The sequence below is a fragment of the Perognathus longimembris genome, chromosome 10 (assembly GCF_023159225.1).
Source record: "Perognathus longimembris pacificus isolate PPM17 chromosome 10, ASM2315922v1, whole genome shotgun sequence".
Lineage (NCBI taxonomy): Eukaryota > Metazoa > Chordata > Mammalia > Rodentia > Heteromyidae > Perognathus > Perognathus longimembris.
The window spans coordinates 19,559,889-19,582,662 of NC_063170.1; the positions used below are offsets into that span (position 1 = coordinate 19,559,889).

The following is a 22,774-nucleotide window of genomic DNA, read 5'->3' on the forward strand; positions in this document are numbered from 1 at the left end:
TGTCTACAGAAGGATGCTCACTTGCCTTGCTAATTCCTGAAGGGGCCAGCAGCTGGTGGCTCACATGTGTAACCCTAGCTGCTCAGGAGCCTGAGATCTGAGGATGGCAGTTGGAAGCTAGCCCAGCAGGAATGTCTGTGAAACTCTTATCTCCAATTAACCACCAGAAAACTGGAAGTGGTATTGTGTCTCCAAGTGGTAGAGCACTAGCCTTGAGCAGAAGAGCTCAAGAACAGCACCGAGGCCCAGAGTTCAAGCACCAGGACTGACAGGGGTAAAAAAAATTCCTGGAGGAGACAGGTTTGTAGAGGTTTGAAAGCAAGGGTAGCTTCTAGCAACACTCAGTGGGTACTGGGGATAGTGGTGGGATGCCAAAGCCCTTTTCCTTCCCAGAGGTCACCAGTTTGACCTTGAAATGCTCTAGAAGAATACTTTCCCCAGAAGCATTCTAATGCAAGAAAGAAATGTCAAGAGGAGCTGAGTGTGGTGGTTCATACTTGTAATCTCAGTACTCAGGAGTCAGAAGTAGTAAGATCATGGTTTTGAATCAACCTGAGCTACACAATGAAATCCTGTCTCAAAAACAACATAAAGGCCGGGAATGTGGTAGACTGCTTGCCTAGCATGCATGAGGCCCTGGGTTCAATTCCTCAGTACCACATAAACAGAAAAAGCTGGGTGCTGTGGCTAAAGTGGTAGAGTGCTAGCCTTGAGCCGAAGAAACCCAGGGACAGTGCTCAGGCCCTGAGTCCATGCCCCAGGACTGGCAACAAAAACAAAACAAATAAAAAAATATATTTTTTAAAAAGCCAGGATCACGGTTCAAAGCCAGCTCCAGAAGGAAAGTCTGTGAGACTCTATCTCCAATTAACTACTCGAAAAGCCAGAAGTGGTGCTATGGCTCAAAGTGGTAGAACATGTTGAAATGGGTGACTTTGATGTGCTGTATTCATAAACAACTTTGTTAGATGGAAACTCCTTTGTACAACTACTTAAAGATAATAAAACAAAAATATTTTTTAGAAAAAGGATATTTTGGTTGGCACCTGTAATGCCAGCACTTGGGAGGCCCAGCCTGGGCCACAGAGTAAGACTTCATCTCTTAGCTGGGCACTGGTGGCTCACGCCTGTATTCCTAGCTACTCAGGAGGCTGAGATCTGAGGAGTGCAGTTCAAAGTCAGCTAGGGCAGGAAAGTTTATGAGACTCTTAGCTCCATTTAGCCACCAGGAAACTAGAAGGGGCACTGTGGCTCCAAGAGGTAGAGCACTAGCCTTGAGTGGATAAAGCTCAGGGAAAGAGCCCAGACCCTGACTGACCAATGACTGACAACAACGGCAATTAAAAACAACAACAACAACAACTCCAAAACAAAAAACCATCTCAAAAACAAAAAGTGAAAGCCCAGGTTGGTAGCACTGGAGCACTTGCCTAGGATGTGAGAGGCCCTAAGTTCAATTCTAGTACAAAACAACAACAAACACACTCATGAATTTCCTGGTTTCTCAGAGGTTCACAGCCCACATGTTAGGGCCACAAAATGGTTGCCCAATATCCTCAGAATAACAAAGAGGGAAAAATGAGGTCGAGGGAGGAAAAGCAACTTACCCAGCATGACACAGGAAGTTAGTGGCACAGCTTTGTTAGCTCTCAGTTTCTGAATTTCTCAGCATACTTTTTACAATGTGCCTCTCAGGGAAGTCCTCCAAGAGTACAGACACCAAAGTCCTGCCAAAGTCTTAGGCCTACCAGTTTAGAAACTCAGGTGCTAGGCAGTGGGAATGGCTGGAAAGAGGTGAGGACCAAAAATTAGGCCATGGGTGATGGCTTTGTATGGGATGGAGAGTCCCAAAGTAATCAAAACTACAGGAAACTGAAGTCACATCAGTAACTGAATTCCATTTTCATCTGGAAAAAAAAGGGGGATTGAAACACATGATCAGTGGGTTAACAAGGCCAAGCATTTCTGTTCATCTTCTTCCCATGTTTTTTTTTTTCTTTTTAACAAAGTAATTATTGGTTTATTATCTGGGGAAATTTTCTTCTTTATTGTTATTATTAAGGAATTACAATTCCATAAGTCAGGTTAATACAGTGCTTCTTGGACAATGTCACTTCTTCCTTTGTTTTCTCCCATTTCCCTCCTCCTGTCCCTAACCACAAGTTGTGTAGTTCATTTATTACCTAGTGCATACTGAATACAGTGACTGCAGGTATTCACCTTTCTTTTTCTTTCTTTCTTTCTTTTTTTTTTTTTTTTTTGCCAGTCCTGGGGCTCCACAGCGCCACTTCTGCCTGTTTTCTGTATATGTGGTGCTGGGGAATTGAACCCAGGGCTTCATGTATACGAGGTAAGCACTCTTTGCCACTAGGCCATATCCCCAGCCGGTATTCACCCTTCTTCCCTTCATTTCTTTTTTTTTTGGCCAGTCCTGGGGCTTGGACTCAGGGCCTGAGCACTGTCCCTGGCTTCTTCCCGCTCAAGGCTAGCACTCTGCCACTTGAGCCACAGCTTCTGGCTTCTGGCCGTTTTCTGTATATGTGGTGCTGGGGAATCGAACCTAGGGCCTCGTGTATCCGAGGCAGGCACTCTTGCCACTAGGCTATATCCCCAGCCCCTCTTCCCTTCATTTCTGTGTCCCCCTTTCCACCCTTCCTCCCACTTTTTTATTTTGAAATTTTAGATATATTTTTTTTTATTTTGTCAGTCCTGGGGATTGAATTCTGGGCCTGGGCACTGTCCCTGAGCTCTTTTACTTGGGCTAGTGCTCTGCCATTTTTTTTTTTTTTTTTTTTTTTTTTTGGCCAGTCCTGGGTCATGGACTCAGGGCCTGAGCACTGTCCCTGGCTTCTTCTTGCTCAAGGCTAGCACTCTACCACTTGAGCCACAGCGCCACTTCTGGCCATTTTCTGTATATGTGGTGCTGGGGAATCGAACCTAGGGCCTCATGTATATGAGGCAAGCACTCTTGCCACTAGGCCATATCCCCAGCCCCTGCTCTGCCATTTGAGATACAGCTCTGCTTCTGGCTTTTTGTGGTTCCTTGGAGATAAGAGTTTCACAAACTTTTCTGCCCAGGATGGCTTTGAACTGCAATCCTCATATCTCAGCCCCCTGAGTAGCTGGGATTAGAGCCCTGAGCCACAGGTGCCAGGATCATCTTCCCACATTTCGTAACACAGTTTACAGAAACCTCAAAGCCTCAAAATTCAGTCCTGTAAGTGTGTTTTGCTTACTCCCTAATCTGGAAAAGATAAGGCTTTTGTTTTCTGGCACTTACATTTCTCTCTCTAGGCCATCCTGGGGAAGTTTTGTAAAAATTCCTCCTCTCGCTCCGGGACTTGTGGTTAATTGGAGCTTGAAGGGCTGAAAGAAGGTTGAGAAAAGGGGCCAGATGAGGGATTAAGAGCTACCTTTTGGGGCTGGGAATATGGCCTAGTGGCAAGAGTGCTTGCCTTGTATACATGAAGCCCTGGGTTGGATTCCCCAGTACCACATATATAGAAAATGGCCAGAAGTGGGTGGCTCTGTGGCTCAAGTGGTAGAGTGCTAGCCTTGAGCAGAAAGAAGCCAGGGACAGTGCTGAGGCCCTGAGTCCAAGGCCCAGGACTGGCAAAAAAAAAAAAAAGCTAGCTTTCAAAAGAAAATACCTAATTTCTAAATATGATTGAATCCTGACACTCAGGATTGCTAAGCTAGAAGGTGATTCAGTGGACCCTTTACTATGAAGGCCTCTAGTAAACCAGCTTGTCTGGGTGCGATTTCCAACTGTCTTCTAGAAGTGGTAATCTCCACTACCCCAATATAAACATTCTGAGTCTTTCAGCTCTCTACTAGGGATTGGAGCCACCCAGCCTTCTGACACACAGTTGAACACTTTGATCTCCAGAGTGGTAATTGTGCAAATCTTGCAGGTACTTAGCTGAGTCTCTATAGCACCTCAAATCCTAGGAGTGATTTTGGCATAGCTCCAGAGAAGGGGGCTAGCAGTGGGCATAGGAGTCTCCTAGAGCAGTCTGTTAAAACAGCAAATCATCTTCCTGTCAAAGATAAGCTGAAGCGGGGTGAAAAGCAACTCAATTTCATTACAACTTCTCATTTTTGGGGATTGAAATCTGAAACTAAAACTAGCTATAGAATTAGAGTCGATCTTAGATTGTTGACTTCAATGAGTCTCTTTCCCATTCCTCCGTTCCCTCTTCTTTCCCTTTTCTCTTCCCTCTTTTCCTCTCCCCCTCCTCTTTCCCTCTCTCCTCTTACCCTTCTCTCCTCCTCTCCCCCCTCTCATGTGACAGGCTCTCATATGTAATAATCCAGGCTGTTCTCAAACACTCAATCCCTCTCAGGATTCAACAGGAGTTCAGAGATTACAGTTGTAAAGATCCACACCCCCCTAGTTTAAATATCTTACTTGACTTTTATTATCAGTTCTAGAATGAGGTTAACACCTTGGCCTGTAAAATAGAGTAAGTATTCTGATGAACCGAGCAGAGGAAGTTGGTTTTATAGACAAAGTGGTCTGAGGAAAGCAGAAGCAGAACGAAAACCAGACTGGTTCAAAGTTACTTTTGGAAAAGTTAAAGCAGAGGGAACTTAGGCCTGATAAAACTTGCTTGTTTGAGGATTTTGCTATTCTTATTCTCTTTTACACACACACACACACACACACACACACACACACACACACACACTGCCATATGTGGTGAGGGTTCATATCTTTAATCCTGTAATCCCAGAACTTGTGTGTAAAAATACAAAACATGTAATTTTAGAATGTAGTGCAGTAAGAAACTCCAATCTTGTATATTTTCTTCCTTCTTTCTTTCTCCTTTCCTTCTCTCCCTCCCTTCCTTCCAGTATTTACTCTGTAGCCCAGGCTGGTCTCCAATGTGTGCTCCTATCTCTGCATTGCTAGTGATGGAATTATAAGTATGAGTCACCACTTGAGTAATTTTGCGATGTGTGTGTGTGTGTGTGTCTGTGTGTGTCTGTGTCTGTCTGTGTGTGTGTCTGTGTGTCTGTGTGTGTATTGGTCCTGGGGCTCAAACTATCCCAGAGCTTTTTTGCTCAAGGCTAGCACTCTACCACTTAAAGCCACAGCTCCACTTCTAGATTTTTTTTAGGGATTAATTGGAGATAAGAATATCACAGAGCTTCCACCAGGATAAAGGAAGGTGCCATATTACCCCCTCTTCCTGGTGAGACATGGCTTCTCCAATAAACCTCCTTTTCCTGCACACACACACACACACACACACACACACATACACACACACACACTCACAGATTTTTCTATCTGGGCTGATTTTGAACTGTGATCCTCGGATCTCAAGCTCTTGAATAAGTAGGATTACAGGCATTTACCACTGGCATTCTGCCCTAATTTTACCTTTTGACACAGGTTTTTCAGCCTCCTCTGTTCCTCCTCTGTTGTTGTTGTTGTTTTTTAATATGTGCCTGTGGGGTTTTTCCCCCCTGTCACTTGTTAGCACAATTAGTTGTAGAAGGGTTTTTTGTATATACATACCATGTACCTTGAACAGAATAGTTCTCTCTCCTCCTCTTCTTGTTTTTTCAACTTTTATTTTTATTTATTTATTTTTGGCCAGCCCTGGGGCTTGAACTCAGGGCATCCCCTGAGCTTCTTTTGCTCAAGGCTAGCACTCTACCACTTGAGCCACAGCACCACTTCCGGCTTTTTCTGTTTATGTGGTACTGAGGAATTGAACCCAGGGCTTCATGCATGCTAGGCAAGAACTCTACCACTAAGCCACATTCACAGGCCCTTTAATTTTATTTTAGTATGGAACATTTCACAGATTTGTGTATCATCCTTATACAGGGGCTATGACCAATCAGCTGGTTGATGTCCTTTTGCTTTACCTAGTTAGAAATCATGGGTAGGCGATGAGCTTTTCCATTCTAGGCATTTTGGGCTCTTGGTGGTTTTTTTTTTTTTTTTTTTTTTGGCCAGTCCTGGGCCTTGGACTCAGGGCCTGAGCACTGTCCCTGGCTTCTTCCCGCTCAAGGCTAGCACTCTGCCACTTGAGCCACAGCGCCGCTTCTGGCCGTTTTCTGTATATGTGGTGCTGGGGAATCGAACCTAGGGCCTCGTGTATCCGAGGCAGGCACTCTTGCCACTAGGCTATACCCCAGCCCTCTTGGTGGTTTTTGTAATCCTTTATGGGTGGCAGAAGATGACAAGGAACAGTAGTAGGAGATGTCTTTTAAGTGTTATAGCTCTTATTGGGCCTCCAGTGCTAGCACCCGTCACTCTACAGCCACAAATGTTATAGCTCTAGGGCCTTGAATGTCTGTATCTGTAGCCTTTGACAGTAGCAGCTAGTGTAAGAACCCTTCAGTTTCTCTTTTTAATTTTGTTTTTGTTTGCCAGTCCTGGGGCTTGAACTCAGGGCCTGAGCCTGGCTTCTTTTTGCTCAAGGCTAGCACTCTACCACTTGAGCCACAGCGCCTCTTCTGGCTTTTTCTATATATGTGGTGCTGAGGAATCGAACCCAGGGCTTCATGCATACGAGGCAAGCACTCTACCACTAGGCCCCATATTCCCAGCCAAGAACCCTGCAGTTTCTTTCTGGCCTTTAAACCCCCCTCCCCCTCTTTTCTTCATCCTAGCTCTCCACCATCCCTTGCTCTCTATTTCTGCCATGTCTGGTTGTCTCTGCCCTCTGTCACTTACCCTGGCTGCCACCATTGTTGCTACTGCTACCAGGCAGTGGCTGCCTCTGATGCTGTCACTGCCACCCATGGGACTGGTAACTGCTGCTGCCTCTTCTCTTTACTTCATGTTACCAGCTTAACCCACTCTAATGATGGAGATCAAAAATAGGCAAGAAAGGGCTGAAATAAGGATACTGGATCGAAGTAACATGGTCTAGTCCTCGCCGCCATCATGGTCTAGCCCTCTCTGCCATCCTGACCCCTTGGTAGGTGGTGGGGGCTTTTCACCCACTTCTGAAAAGCCTAGAGTTAAAATAGGCCATTCTTTGAATTGCACATGTGTCATGTTGTTTAGCCCCAGGAAAGTTCTCACCCCGGATGGTTTGCTTTGCTTAGTAAAACCCTTTTGTTAGGCTTGAGTCCCCACCCCAATCTTGTGGGGTTTTTTGCCTTTATAAGCTTTGTGCTAGCTACATTCAGGGCTGCAAGTCCTTGGGACTGGAGTCCACAAAGACTCCCAATATGACCTCTCAAAATGTGGCTTCTCAGTATCTTTCCAAGGGATTGGTGTATATAACAAGACTTGTATTGGGCTGATTGTGCATCACTGGAGGGCTGTCTCCTGGCTGACATATAAAGTGAGCTGAAATTGCCAGCCCAAATGGCCAGAAAGGGTGTGTGATGAGAGTGTCTATACATGGCAGTCCTCTCGTGCAAATGAAGGACTGTGCTCATACCAGGTACATGTCTTCCACTGGGCCACCAAGGGAACTGCTCCTTCTATGGTCTGGGTAGAAATGGCTGCAGAGTCATTTACAACATGCCAAGGCTTCTGATGTCAAAAACAAGCTGTTTGCTGAGACAGTGCCCTCAGGAGCCAGAGTTGCTGCTGTGGTTGGTTGTAGCTTCCTCAAGATGTGTGTGGAATGTTCAAAGCAGCTGGCATTGGCATGGGGGCAATTCTTTGCTCAAAGCAGCTAGGGTACGGGAGAAGTCTGTCAGTGAGTCAACATCTTATCTTATTTACAGGAAGATAAACATTAAAAGTAGTGCTTACAGTAGAGCAGTGATTTAACAGTTCTTAACAGTGTTCAGTGCTCTAACAATAATTACCTACTGCCCCACTACTCCAGGGAGAGATTGGCCCCTCTGATCTGTCACAGGGCCATTCTTTCATGTCTGTGTCATTCTAATTCCATGCATGTACTGTCAAAGGAGCACTTTTAAAATAGTTACTTGCTGACATGCCTCTCCTGTATCAGTCACTGTTAGATGCTGGAATACACCTATCTGCAAGACTGAAGCAGTTGTCTTTACTATTTGTGGGGTGCCTTTCATGTAGCTAGTTGAGAACACAGTGCTCACATTGAATTCTTTGCACACACTGAATGCTTGCTCAAAGACTTCTATCTCCAAGGAAAGGTAGGCATCAAAAAGCATTTTAAGCCAGGTGTTGGTGAGTCATGCCTATAGCCCTACCTACTAATTGGAGGCTGAACTCTGTGGATCATGGTTCAAAACCAATCCAGGCAGGAAAGTCCATGAAACTCTAATCTCTAACCAGCAAAAAGCTGGAATTGGTCCTGTGGCTCAAATAGTGGAACGCAAGCCTTGAGTGAAAAAGCTTAGGGACAGTGTCCAGGCTGTGAGTTCAAGCCCCAGAACCAGCATACAAAAAAGGCAACATTTTAAAGGAATTATGCTAAGTGAAACAAGCCAGTCAGAAAAAGACAAATACTGTATGATACTAATTTGGGGTGCTTTTCTTTCATCAGACACAGGGTCTCTCTGTAGACAAGGCTGATGTGGAACTGTGTGTATATGGGTATTGCTATGTATTGAACCCAAGCCCCTTGCACATAACTAGGCAAAGCACTCTACTATTGAACTATATCTCCAGCTCCTTAGAACTCCCCATCAACCTGTTCCAACTTCCTGCAGTTACTTGTTCACCTGCAGTTACAGGTGAACATCATTATCATGAGTTATGTTAAAGTACTCAAGCCCTTAAAAAAAGAAAAACAATTAACTGGGTGATGGTGGCTCACACTTGTAATCCTAGCTACTCAGGAGGCTGAGATCTGATCATGGCAGTTTGAAGCCAACCCCAGCAGGAAAGTCTGTGAGACTCTCAGGGCCAGGCTTCTTTTTGTTCAAGGCTAGCACTCTACCACTTGAGCCACAGCACCACTTCTTGCCTTTTCTGTTTATGTGGTGCTGAGGAATGGAACCCAGGGCTTCCTTGGCATGATAGGCAAACACTCCACTGGGAAGCTACATTCCCAGTCGTCTGTGAGATTCTTATCTCCAATAAACTACTCCAAAAGCGGGAAGTGGTGGTGTGGCTGTAGTGGTAGAGCACTAGCCTCGAGCTCTGCCTAAGCTGAAGAGGAGAGACAACAACAAAGAAAATATTTTTAGGAACAAAGGCAGACAGCCAGGAGACAAGTTAATGAGCCTGGCCTGAGGATAATTGGTAAAAAGTTAGGCTCGTTCTTCTTTTTGAAGTAAAATCTATTCAGTAAACTCTTTTCTTTTTAAAATAAAATCTATTTTGGGAAAAGTTGTGACCATAAAATCTTATAAACTACTCTACTATAGATAACGTGTCCTGCCTTTTATACTGCGCACTGGTGCTCTTTTTTTTATTACTTTCCGGAAGATAAGCCAGGAAGATAACTTTAATTTCTATCTTTCTGCAAATCATACCCCTTTCAACAAGCAGATGTAGAAGAGGAAGTTCCTTTGATTCGAAAAAGGCAAGCGAGAACCAGGTGTGCGCCTGGGAGACTACATTTCCCATCATGCACTGCTTCTCAAGGTCGCAAAGTAATGACAAAGGCTACGCATTTCTTTTGCGACCGAAATGGGCAGGATGTAAGACTACATATCCCAAGATGCAAAGACTCTCCAACTGTAGTTCGGCGCTGGGTTAGTTTTCCGGCTGTGAGCGCTCGAGGGGAGGAGTGTTTCCACTGGGGATCCCCGCAGCACACCGGAAGACGGAAGAAAGTGGAGGGAACCTGCCTCATCCTAACCGAAAGCAGTTTCCGCACAGGCTGACGAGGCGTTACGGACTCCCGTCTCGGTTTTATTGTTTCTCAGAAGCAGTGTCTGGCCCCCATTGGCCGGAGACTTCGAGTCCTAAAGCCCCGAATCGAAGTTAACGGCGTTTCCCCATTGGTCCTCGCCTTTTGCGCCGGCGCGCCGGGGTCCGACTCAGGTCCCGCGGGGCCGGTGAGAGACCATTGGGCAAAGCCCGCCAAATTGGAGCTCGGATTGGTAGTTGCTAGCGGGAGCCTGGTTTCTTCCTCGACTTCTGCGGGCGCTGGTGTGTGATTGGCTGAAATCCGCGGGCGCCTGCCAGTGATTGGCCAGGCGTCGAGGGTGGTGTGTGGCCATTGGCTGGTGCTGGGGCCAACCCTCCTCGGCCAGGCAGCGAATGGTGAAATGGGAATGGGGAGGGGAAAGGCCGCGACGTGAGCGCGCGACCTCCGGCGCCATTTTGTAGAGAAACAAGCGGAGTTAACCGAAGAGGGGGGTCGTGGAGAACCGGAGTCCGAAGGACCCAGGAGTTTCCCTGTGTCCAGCGCAGCCGGAACTGCCTGAGGTCAGTGGGGCTGGGGGCTTGTTGGTGGTGTCAGCCTCGGAACGCGAGTGCGAGTGAGAGAAGGGTCGGGGGTTTGAGCCGGGGCCATTGGGAGCGTTTCTCAGAGCTTCGGGGTACCGAGGGGCAGCTGGGACAGGGAAGTAGAGCAAGGCGGGAGAGGCCGGCTCCGTCTTCGCGGCTCGTGAGGGGCCCTGCGCCCGGAGGAGGCCGGTGCGGAGCTTTCAGGAGAGCGGAGCGCCGAGAGCGGGTGAGCCCCGCGGTTGGCGCCCGTCCGGGGCCTGGCGGCTTTTGGAGGAGGACGGCGGCGGCCGTGGCGGTTCGGGAGGCTGGGCGCCGCCGCACCGCGCGGGCTGCAGCCTCCCGCGGTCTCACGAGCGCCTCAACTGTTTCTCCTCGGGGCTCTCGAATGGGCGCCGTGGGCACTGACTCCCGAGGCCTAGCTGCCGCGCTCGGCCGGGGTGGGGGGAGGGGACCGCCGAGGAGAGGGAGTTGGTGCGGACCCCGGAGCTTTTCCAGGTACGGGGAACTGCCGCTCACCCCCGGGTGAGTCCCCGCGCGTTGTCAGCCTCCCTGTCGTCCGCCCGCCAGTGGGAGGGGCGCGCGAGACTCAACACTAACCCGTCAGTTTTGGCCACAGGTTTTTTTTTTGGGGGGGGGGGTTGTTGTTTGTTTGTTTGTTTTTGTTTGTCTCACAGGCGCAGGCCGGCGCTCACTTTCTCCGAAGTGGCCTGCGAGTCTCCCCCCTCGCCGCCCTCCCCCCTCCGGCTTGGTGTAGGTGTGGTGGTGGTGGTTCTGTTCACACCGGGACGAGTGTCCCTTCCTTCGTGAGCTGAGAGCACTTGTAGGCCTTGAGGTTGGCTTGCAGGTCTTTCGAGTTTGTTTAATACCAGACCACACAACGTGTGTTTTTGCAGTCCCACCTGCTCAGCAGAAGCCACCCACCCACCCACCTGTGGTCATGGATGAGGAATGAGCTCTATGGGTTTAAAGAAAATGCTGTTGTGTTTTAGACTTTCTGAGAAGTCAACTCTTCCCCCACCCCCAAAGTCAGCTAATCACAAAGTCGTTATCTTCCCCTCCCCTCTCCCCCTCAGGCATCAACCTACCTAAGATCTCCAGTGCATACTAGGCAATTCCTGTACTAGTGTCACCCATCTTAGACTTGTTAAAAAAAGTATTTTGTTCTTGAAAACAGTACTTACATCTTCCTACTTGTATCTCTATAGTTGGATCTTTGATGACTACATAGGAGTTTTGTGGGGTTTTTTTAGTCTGTCATGGGGGACTTAAACTTAGGGCCTCTGCACTGTCCCAGAACTCTTGTGCTCAAGACTAGCGCTCCACTTTGAGCCACAGCTACACTTCTTTTTTTTTTTTTCTGGTGGTTAATTGGAGATAAGAGTCTCAGACTTTTCTGCTGAGGCTGGCTTCGAGCCGTCATCCCTACATCTCAGCCTGCCGAATAGCTAGGATTACAGACATGAGCCACCAGCTCCCAGCTTTAAAAAAAAACAAAACAAAATAAGCACCCTTTTTCGAAAGACAATTCTGAGCATTTCTCGAAAGATATTGCCTTTGCAATAGGAACACGTGACAGTTAAGAAAATGGAGAGTGGATACAAGATGCTGAGAAGTGGGTGAAACAGGTTAAGAACAAATTTATTTATTTTGTCAGTTGTGGAGTTTAACTCTGGGCCTGGGGGCTGTCCCTGAGTTCTTCAGTTCAAGGCTAGCACTCTACCACTTGAGCCACAGTGCCACTTTTGGTTTTCTGGCAGTTAATCAGAGTTAAGGATCTCAGGGATTTTCCTGCCTGGGTTGGCTTTCAACTGTGGACCTTAGAGATTTCAGCCTCCAGAGAAGGATTATAGTTATAGGCATGAGCCACTGGTGCCTAGCACAAACTTATTTTTGTAGAGGGACTAATCTTTGGTCCAAGTTGGAATTTCTGCTCTTTGAAAGATTGGTAGCATAGTATTTAGGAGTTAATAAGATACATGTATGGTAACAATCTTGGAAGAAGGCGCTTCTCTGGAGGCTGAAATTGGAATATTACCAACCTAGGGTAAAGTTACCTACCTAGAACCTAGCTCAAAAACAGTAAAAACAAAAAGGCTGTGGGTGTGTCTCAAGTGATAGAGCACTCACCTAGTGTGTGAGAGGAGACTGTGGATTAATTCCCAGTAACCCCTCCTCTTCCAAATAAAAGGATGTATAGTAACAGTTTAAATAATGATACTTTAGGAAACAATTTGTTACATTGTCTAAAGACAAAAATGGGTTGATGATACCTGGACTCTTAGGTGGATAGTGGTGCTTTCATAATGCTACGGTAATGGTAGCATGTTGCTAAACTTAAGGAAAGGAGTGATATTCTGGTTGGCCCCCTTTCAACAAAAAGACCCAAAGTTTCTGTCTTAAATGTTTTGGTGGAAACTTGACAAGTCTCCGAACAAGACACAAAAACCTGACCTTTAATACCTAAAAGTAGTTCCTTACCTGAGATTATAACCAGAAGTGGTTTGGTTGTTTTTTTGGTGTGTCAGTACCAGGGCTTGAGCTGGGGGCCCTTGGATTTTTGCTTGGTTTTCTTGCTGGTGGCTGGGTGCCCTATCACTTGAGCCACCCCTCTGATTAGGCATTTTATTTTGCTGGTTAATTAGTTAACAGACTTTTATGTCTGGGTTGGCTTTGAACCTCCAATCCTCCTGAGTAGGGCATCCGGCCTTTTTAAGAAAAACTGTTGCTGTCCTCAAATTTGTAGTCTGCCTCAGCTTTTTTTTTTTTTTTGCCAGTGCTGGGGCTTGAACTCGAGTCTGAGCACGGTCCCTGGCTTTTTTTGCTCAAGGGCGGCACTCTACCACTTAAGCCATAGCATCACTTCCAGCTTTTTCTATATATGTGGTGCTGAGGAATGGAACCCAGGGCTTCATGTATACAAGGTAAGCACTCTACCACTAGGGCGTATTCCCAGCCTCAGCTTTTCAAGTGCTGGTATTGCATGGCTAGTAACCATGCTATGCCAGGCCTAAAATGCTGTCACTGTGTGACAAAATGACCAGCTAAGTAAACTTCTTGCCAGCATGACATTCCAATGAGTCTTATTTTAAGATAAAGAAAAGCCAGCAATATCCTTTCTTTGTGCATGCAATTTTTAAGAATCATGTTTCAAAGCCACAATTTTTAGGGTTCAAAACCTGTGTGGTCTTTCTTCTGCCACCAGTCCTGGGGCTTGAAATAAGGGACTGGTCTCTGTCCTTGAGCTTGTGCTCAAGGCTAGCACTCTACTACTTGCTTTTTGTGGCTTTTTGTGGCTAATCAGAGATAAGAATCTTAAAGACTTTGCTGCCTGGGCTGGCTTCGAACCACAATCCACAGATTTCAGGCTCCTGAGTAGCTGGGATTACAGGTGTCAGCTACTGGTGCCCAGCTAGTATCTTTTTTTTTTTTTTTTTGCCAGTCCTGCGGCTTGGGCCTGAGCATTATCCCTGAGCTTCTTTTGCTACAGCACCACTTCTGGCTTTTTCTGTTTATGTGGTACTGAGGAATCCAACCCAGGGCTCCATACATGCTAGGCAAGCACTCTTCTCTCTTTGTAGCCATACACCCAGCCCCTCAGCTACAGTTTTTAGAGTGAAGTATTTGAACAAATAATTGAGGTTTTGTTTTGTTTTGTTTTTGCTCAAGGCTGGCTCTCTTCACCACTTGAGCCACCGCTCCATTTCTAGCTTTTTACATAGTTAATTGGAGGTATATAGTCACACACACTTTCCTGCCTGGGCTGGCTTCCAGCTGATATCCTCATATCTCAGCCTCCTGAGTAGCTGGGACTAAAAGTGTGAGCCACTTGAGCCAGGCTATCCCTGGGCTAAAAGCTGAAGGCTAGTGCTCTACCACTTGGACCACAGCTCCCACTTTTAGCCTTTTGATGGTTAGAGATGAGCAGCTCACAGAAGTTGGGCATGCTGATGGCTCATACCTGCAATCCTAGATACTTAGGAGTCTGAGATCTGAGGACCACACAGTTCAAAGCCAACCCTGGGCAGGAAAGCCCGTGAGACTCTTAACTCCAAAAGTGGCACTGTGGCTCAAAGTGGTAGATTGGCAGCCTCGAGTGAAGAAAGCTCAGGGTCAGTACCCAGGCTCAGAGTTACAGCTACACAGCTACCCCCCCCCAAAAAAAAAAAAAAAAAGAAAAAAAAATCTTGGACTTGTCCTGGCCTCCAACTACCTCCTAAGTAGCTAGGATGACAAAAATTAAAAAAGAAAACACTTAGGTCTTTCATTTTGGGAAACTCAGTATTAAAATTCTAGGAGCAGGGCTGGGGATATAGCCTAGTGGCAAGAGTGCCTGCCTCTGATACACGAGGCCCTAGGTTCGATTCCCCAGCACCACATATACAGAAAACGGCCAGAAGCGGCGCTGTGGCTCAAGTGGCAGAGTGCTAGCCTTGAGCAAAAAGAAGCCAGGGACAGTGCTCAGGCCCTGAGTCCAAGGCCCAGGACTGGCAAAAAAAAAAAAAAAAAAAAAAAAAAAAAAATTCTAGGAGCAGGGTGCCATGGCACATGTCTTAGGAGGCTGAGATTTGAGGATTGCAGTTCAAAGCCAGCCCTGGCAGGAAAGTTTGTGAGACTCACATCTCCAATTAAATTGCAGAAAAAACCAAAATGGTGCTGGGGCTCAAGTGGTAGAGTACTAGCCTTGAGCAAAAGGTGCTCAGGGACAGTGCCCAGACCCAGAGTTCAAGGCCCAGGACCAACAAAAACAAAACTTCAAAGCTTCTAGGACATGGCACATCTATCTATCTATCTATCTATCTATCTATCTATCTATCTATCTATCTATTTATGCATGCCAGTTCTGGGCCTTGAACTCAGGGCCTGAACACTATACCTGGCTTCTTTTTTGCTCAAGGCTAGCATTCTGCAACTTGAGCCACAGCGCCACTTCTGGCCATTTTCTGTGTATGTGGTGCTGAGGAATTGAACCCAGGGCCTCATGTATATGAGGCAAGCACTCTTGCCACTAGGCCATATTCCCAGGCCCTAGGATATGTCTTGGCTAATTTTGTTAGAGTTATTAGAATGAAACTCCTAAAATGTTGACTGCGATACTAAGTTGTAGGAGAAAGGTAGGGTATGGTAACATAATCCCATTCTGGAGTCTGAGGCAGAAGATTTTGAGTTTGAGGCTTGCCTTGGCTAGACTACAAGACCATGTATCAATAAAAAAAACACCCAACCAAACCACAACACCCCATCACTACCACCACCACCACACACATAAACCTGAATGAGAATTATTCTGGTGATGTTGGACTAAGTGTATAAAGGGGTTAAAAACACATTTTGCTTTTGGTGTGTGGTGTGTGTGTGTGCACTCGCACAAACACATACCTGGCCTTGAACTCAGGGCCTGGGTTCTGTCCCTGAGTGTTTCTGCTCAAGGATAGTGCTCTATCATTTTGAGCCACAACTCAACTTCTGGTTTTCTGGTGGTTAATTGGAGATGCAAGTCTCATGGATTTTCTTGCTTGGGCTGGTTCTGAAATGCAGTCCTCAGATCTTTTCTTTTTGGCCAGTCCCAGGCCTTGGACTCAGGGCCTGAGCACTGTCCCTGGCTTCTCTTTGCTCAAGGCTAGCACTCTGCCACTTGAGCCACACCACCACTTCTGGCCGTTTTCTATATATGTGGTGCTAGGGAATCGAACCCAGGGCTTCATGTATACAAGGCAAGCACTCTGCTACTAGGCCATATTCCCAGTCCAATCCTCAGATCTTAACCTCATGTGTAATTAGGATTACAGGGATGAGCTACTGGTGCCTGGCACTGTCTGCTCGTCTGTCTGTATTTGTTTATTTTTTGTTTTGCCAGTCCTGGGCTTGAACTCAGTGCCTGGGCTCTGTTCCCCAGCCTCTCTGGGCTCAGGGCTAGCAGTGCTTTGAGCCACAGTATCACTTCCAGCTTTTTTTTTTTTTTTTTTTTTTTTTTGCCACTCCTGGGCTTGGACTCAGGGCCTGAGCACTGTCCCTGGCTTCTTTTTGCTCAAGGTTAGCACTCTGCCACTTGAGCCACAGCGCCACTCTGGCCGTTTTCTATATATGTGGTGCTGGGGAATCGAACCTAGGCAAGCACTCTTGCCACTAGGCCATATTCCCAGCCTGGACTTCCAGCTTTTTCTGTTTATGTAATACTGAGGAACCAAACCCATGGCTTTATGACTGCTAGGCAAGCCACTCTACCACTAAGCCACATTTCCAGCTGGCACTATATATATGCACTATATATATATATATATATATATATATATATATATATATTTTTTTTTTTTTTCCCAGTCCTGGGGCTTGGACTCGGGGCTTGAGCACTGTTCCTGACTTCCTTTTGCTCAAAGCTAGCACTCTACCTCTTGAGTCACAGCACCACTTCCAGCCCCCTTTTTTTTTTTAAATTTATTAATTGAACACAAATTTTTTGACAAGGTGTTGTGCAAAAAGGGTACAGTTACATAGTAGGTCAGTGTGTACATTTCTTGTGATATCTTACCCAGCCCTTTCTATTTATGTGGTGCTGAGGAATGGAACCCAGGGAGGGCTTCATGCATACTAGACAAGCACTATACTTATTGCTACATTCCCAGCCCGAATTTTTTAATTAATTAAAAAATTTTTTTGACATGGTGTTATGCATAAGGGGTACAGTTACATAATAGGGCAGTGTGTACATTTCTTGTGATATCTTACACCCTGCTTTTCTTTCCCTTCCCTAGATCAGTTAGACATATATACATTACACAGTGTATCAAAAACATAATACAGTATCCACGTGGCCTACGCCAAAGGAAATTCACTTAGGACTTTAAATGTAGCATCAACAATAGAGTTTGCTTATCCTTGTCTTATATGAACATACATACATCGCTTTTTGAGCTATTGTGATCCACTGAGAGGTCTATTTTTGACCTTTATATGTTGAGTAGTTGTTTGGCTTTAGTTACATAATGTAGGGTCACTGACCCAAACCTGAGGGAAATATCATTTGACAAGATGTTTTTGGTTTCGCAAACCTGGTCTCTACTGTCACCTCCTCCCCCCACCTTAACAGTCATATATCAAGGAGATCATGCCCCTTTGTTTTCTGTGTTCTAAGCTTGTCTCGTTCAACATTATTTGTTTAAGTTCTGACCATTTCCCTGCAAATACCAATATTTCACCATTTCTAATCGCTATGTAGCATTCCATTGTGTATAGGTACCATATTTTTTGGAACCATTCATCTGTGGAGAGGGGCATCTGGGTTGTTTCCATATTTTGGCTGTTGTGAATTGTGCCGCGATAAACATGGAAGTGCAGATGTCTTTTTGATATCTTGAGGCCTGTTGTTTAGGATAGATGCCTAGGAGTGGTATGGCTGGGTCATAGGGTATGTCTATGTTGAGCTTTTTGAGGAACCTCCATACTGTTCTCCAAAGTGGTTGTACTAATTTGCACTCCCACCGACAATGGAGAAGGGTTCCTCTTTCCCCGCACCCCCTCCAGCATTTGTTGTTTCCTGAGTTCAGAGTATAGGCCATTCTAACTGGAGTGAGGTGGTATCTCAGGGTTGTTTTTATTTGCATTTCCTTTACTGCCAGGGATGTTGAACATTTCCTCATATGTTTCTTTACCATTTTTATCTCTTCTCATTAAGAGTTACAGATTCTTTTTTTTTTTTTTTTCCAGTCCTGGGCCTTGGACTCAGGGCCTGAGCACTGTCCCTGGCTTCTTCCCACTCAAGGCTAGCACTCTGCCACCTGAGCCACAGCGCCCCCTCCTGGCCGTTTTCCATATATGTGGTGCTGGGGAATCGAACCGAGAGCTTCATGTATAGGAGGCAAGCGCTCTTGCCACTAGGCCATATTCCCAGCCCCTACAGATTCTTTTAACTTAAAAAAATTGACTGTTGTTTTATAGCAGGTAGATACAAAATTGAATGGAAGGTATAGATATTTTCAAGGCCTCCCCATTATCATTCAAAACATTTCCCACCCCAGTGCTACATTTGTTAACAACTGTTAAACTTGTATGTGTGAGTCTTTTCTCACCCAGACTCCATAGTTTTAGAGTTCATCCTGTGTTGTGTATTTACAGGCTTGGGCAAATTATAGTGCCTGGTTTGTCATAATAAAAACAGTTGACTTGGGGCTAAGGTGTATATATAGTTCGATGGTAGAGCACTTGCCCAACATTTGTGAGCCTCTGGGATTCATCCCTAGTGTTGCAGGGGGAAGAATAGTTGTCCTTATGTCTAGTTCTAGTCCCTGTTCTCTTTTTGCAATAGTTTCCTATTATTTATTACCTTTTACTCAGCATCTAGTTCTTAGATTTTTTTTTTCCCCCCAGTCCTGGGGCTTGATCTCAGGGCCTGGGCACTGTCCTTGAGCTTCTTTTTGCTCAAGGCTAGCACTCTACCACTTGAGCCACATTGCCTCTTCTGACTTTTTCTGTTTATGTGATACTGAGGCTTCATGCACGTGAGGCAAGCACTCTACCACTAAGTCACATTCCCAGCCCCTAGTTATTAGATTTCTTTATGCTACAAATAATGTATGTATACATTCTAGTAAAATATTTTAGGAATACATTTAATTCTTTAGTGCTTATAGTGCCTCCTAAAGTCAATCAATGGTTTAAGACATAACTTTCCTCTGTACAAAAAAGTACTTCACACACCCTTTCTGGAGCTGTACATGTTGCTCCCTACCTGCCTGTACATTACTGTATTGTGCTATAATCTGGAGCTGTACATGATGTTTTTCAAATACATTGTGTGTGTGTGTGTGTGTTGGCGGCGGCGGTGGCGGTGGTGCCAGGGGTGGGGGGGGGTATGTGCTGGGTATCAAACCCAAGGCCTCAGACCTGTTGTGCAAGTGCTTTCTTTACCAGTGAGCCATATCTCCAGCTCCCAAAATATAGGTTTGCCTCTCTCTCTCTCTCTCTCTCTCTCTCTCTCTTTCTTTCTTTCTTTCGTCTTCGTCTTTCTTCCAGTCCTGGAGCTTGTTTTTTTTTTTTTTTTGGCCAGTCCTGCGGCTTGGACTCAGGGCCTGAGCACTGTCCTTTTGCTCAAGGCTGGCATTCTGCCACATGAGCCACAGCGCCACTTCTGGCCATTTTCTGTATGTGTGGTGCTGGGGAATCGAACCCAGGGCCTCATGTATATGAGGCAGGCACTCTTGCCACTAGGCCATATCCCCAGCCCCAGTCCTGGAGCTTGGACTCAGGGCCTGAGCACTATCCCTGGTTTCTTTTTGCTCAAGGCTAGCACTCTTACCACTTGAGTCACAGGGCCACACTTCCAGCTTTTTCTGTTTATGTGGTGCTGAGGAATCAATCCCAGGGCTTCATGCATGCTAGGCCACATTTCCAGCTTCTACAGGTTTGCCTTTTATCTCGTGTTACCCATCTCCCAAAACCATAGCTATCAATCTAGTCCAAACAGGAATTACTGTCCATATAAGTTGATTTTGTAGTGTTGAGGGTTGAATCCAAGCATCCCTGGGCCCTATTACCTTGTGTGTGTGCAAGTCTGTGCACACATGTGCACACGTTCATGTGTATTCATGTATTTCATGTATTGAGGCTTTGAACTCAGGGCCTGGGTGTGCTGTCCCTTAGCTTTTTCTCTCAAGGCTAGTGTACCACTTTAGCGACCAGGCCTCTTGCAGCTTTGGTGGTTAATTGGAGATTGAATCTCACACTTTCCTGCCCAGGCTGGCTTTGAACCATGATCTTCACATTGTAGCTTCCAGACGGATTACAGGTGTAAACCACTGGCATCCAGCTTCTTATTATCTTTTCGCAGTCTTGAGTATATTAAATACTTTTTTTTATACTACTAAGAAGATGGTTCTGACTCGTTGATTCTAGATTGAGAACTTGGTTTCTTTCTGATTCTTGATATGATTCTCATGTCTCAAACTCTGTGTTCTAAAAAGAAATATTTGCAAATACTTAATGAAAGTTTGAAATTTAATGACAAATTGATATGATAAATTCTTGTAAAATAGTTAAAATACCCTTACATGACTAGTAAATAAGTTAAGATTACACTGCATTAGTGAACAAATTGCTTTTTGAAGTGCATAGTTTATATAGAGAACAATTGTTGCTGTTTTTGAGGCTGAGCTATGCTCTGTACCCCATGCTCGCTCCAAATTCTTGATTTTCCTGTCATAGCTTCCTGAGTGTACATGCCACCATAGCTAGTGCAAATCAGCTTTAACTTTCATCCATTTGATTTATTTGTAACTGTTAGCTATTGTCTTTTTGTTTAGTTTGGTAGTGTAGGGCTTGAACTCTGAGCCTCACCATTTGATAGGTTATGTGTTGTGACTTTACCACTTGAGCAACACCTTCAGCCCTGCATTTTGCTGATTATCTTTGGAGACATTGTCTAGTGAACTTTTCTGCCAAGGGCAGGCCTAAAATTTCCAGTCTCCAGATCTCAGCCTCCAGAGTAGCTAGGACTATAAACATGAACCACAAGGCCGATTTTTTTTTAATTTGTGTATTTTTGTTTATGTACCTAGGAAATGAACCTAGGGCCTCATGCACACTAGGCACACAGTCTACCAATAAGCCACATTTCCAGCCCTGGTTTGTGTTCTTTTATTGAGACAGACTCTCACTGATTTTCTATAACAGCCTACCTAATGATGATACTGTAGGCTCTCCCATATGCCACCATACCCATCTTGTTTATGCTCTTTGAATGTTCACTACTTCCTTGTCAACTGGGTTCTAAAAGAGCATTTTTATGTTGCTACTGTGATTTGAACTTTGTTCCTTGGGCTTGTTAGACAAGTATTCTACAACTGAGTCATTCCTTCAGCTCCAAAAAAGCGTTTTTGTTTTTTTCCTAGTAATATATATTTTTTGGATGGTTTTTATTTTTCACCCTTGACTTTGTTTTTAAGTTGAAGAGTAGTAGAGAGGTGAGGCATTCTCTATTATGTTCTAGATAAATTTCTTTTTGTCGGTCTTGGAGCATGGACTCTGGGCTTGGATGCTGTCCCTGAGCTCCTTTCGAGCTCAAAGCTAGTACTCTACCATGTGAGCCACAGTTCCATTTCCAGTATTTTTGGTGGTTAATTGAAGATAGGAGTCTCAGAGTTATCTGTCAGGTTGGCTTTTTACCGTGATCCTCAGATCTCAGTCTCCTGAGTAGGTATGATTACAGGTATGAATCACTGGTGCCCATCAGAAATTTTATTTTATGGGCTGGGAATGTAGATTAGTGGTAGAGTGTTTGCCTAGCATGCATGAAGCCCTGAGTTCTGTTCTTCAGTACCACAGAAAACTGGAAGTTGTACTGTGGCTCAAGTGGTAGAGCACTAGCCTCGAGCAAAAGAAGCTCAGGGACAGTGCTCAGGCCCTGAGTCCAAGCCCCAGGACTGGCCAAAAAAAAAAAAAAAAAAAAAACAAGTTAAGCCATTCTGCTCAGACCATTTACTACTATTTCTCTCAGTAAAAATGAAAACAAGTAGAAAATTTCATCACCTTTAGGATCTAGCCCTGTCTTGTCCCTCCTGGTATTTTCCATTTTTCTTCTCCTCTAAACTTAAATCTTTAAAAAAAAAAACAAAAAAATCATTATCTCTCTGTAAGTTAGCCTCACCTAGAATGGCCTCCATTTCCTTAAACATGTCATACTTCTTCCTCTGCCTAGAACATCCCCCAGATAGATGTACATGGCTATTTCCCCCACTTCCTGATTCTGTTCAAATACTACTTTTTCAGTAAGTCACTCTGACCACACCACATACAAACATAAACCTCCCTTTAGTTAATCTTTTTACCTGTTTGTTAGTATCTATCTCCTTTTTAAACCAGTCTTGGGGTTTGAACTCAGGGCCTGGGTACTGTCCTTGGCTTCTTTTTGTTCAAGACTAGCACTCTGCTACTGAGCCACAGTACCACTTGCACCACTTCTGGCATTTTCTGAGTGGTTTACTGGAGATCAGAGTCTCACCACCTGGGCTGGCTTCAGCCGTAATCCTCAGATCTCAATCTCCTGAGAAGCTAGGATTATAGGAGTGAGCCACCAGTGCCTGGCTGAAACATTTCCTTCTTTCATGTTCATCTCTCTGTCCTCTAACCCAGGCAAGTGTTCTACCATTTGAGCGATGCCCCCTAGACCATTGGTTTTTCTGTTTGTTAATGTTTTGAGTTCATGATCTCATTAACTTTATCAGTCCTATTCCTCCTGAATAGCTGGGATTACATGCCAAGGCACTATTCCCAGCCCTTTCTTATTTTTCACGGTCTTGCTGTGTTGCCCCTCCTGGCTCTGAACTCCTTTGTTCAAGTGATCATGCTGCCTCAGACTTTTTTTTGGGGGGGGGGGCAGTCCTGGGGCTTGGACTCCGCCTGAGCACTGTCCCTGGCTTCCTTTTTGCTTAAGGCTAGCCCAGCCCTGCCTCAGTCTTTTAAGCAGCTTGGACTGTA

At 45.4% G+C, this 22,774-nt stretch overlaps 1 protein-coding gene across 1 annotated transcript in view; it reads left to right on the plus strand.

The window, feature by feature from the left end:
- The first annotated feature begins 10,135 nt into the window (after window positions 1–10,135).
- The window catches only part of Cnot1 (CCR4-NOT transcription complex subunit 1), an 87,230-nt gene continuing 74,591 nt past the window's right edge, over window positions 10,136–22,774 (plus strand). The window contains 1 exon segment of the mRNA XM_048355468.1: window positions 10,136–10,288. The gene's annotated coding sequence lies outside the window, so the exon portion shown is untranslated.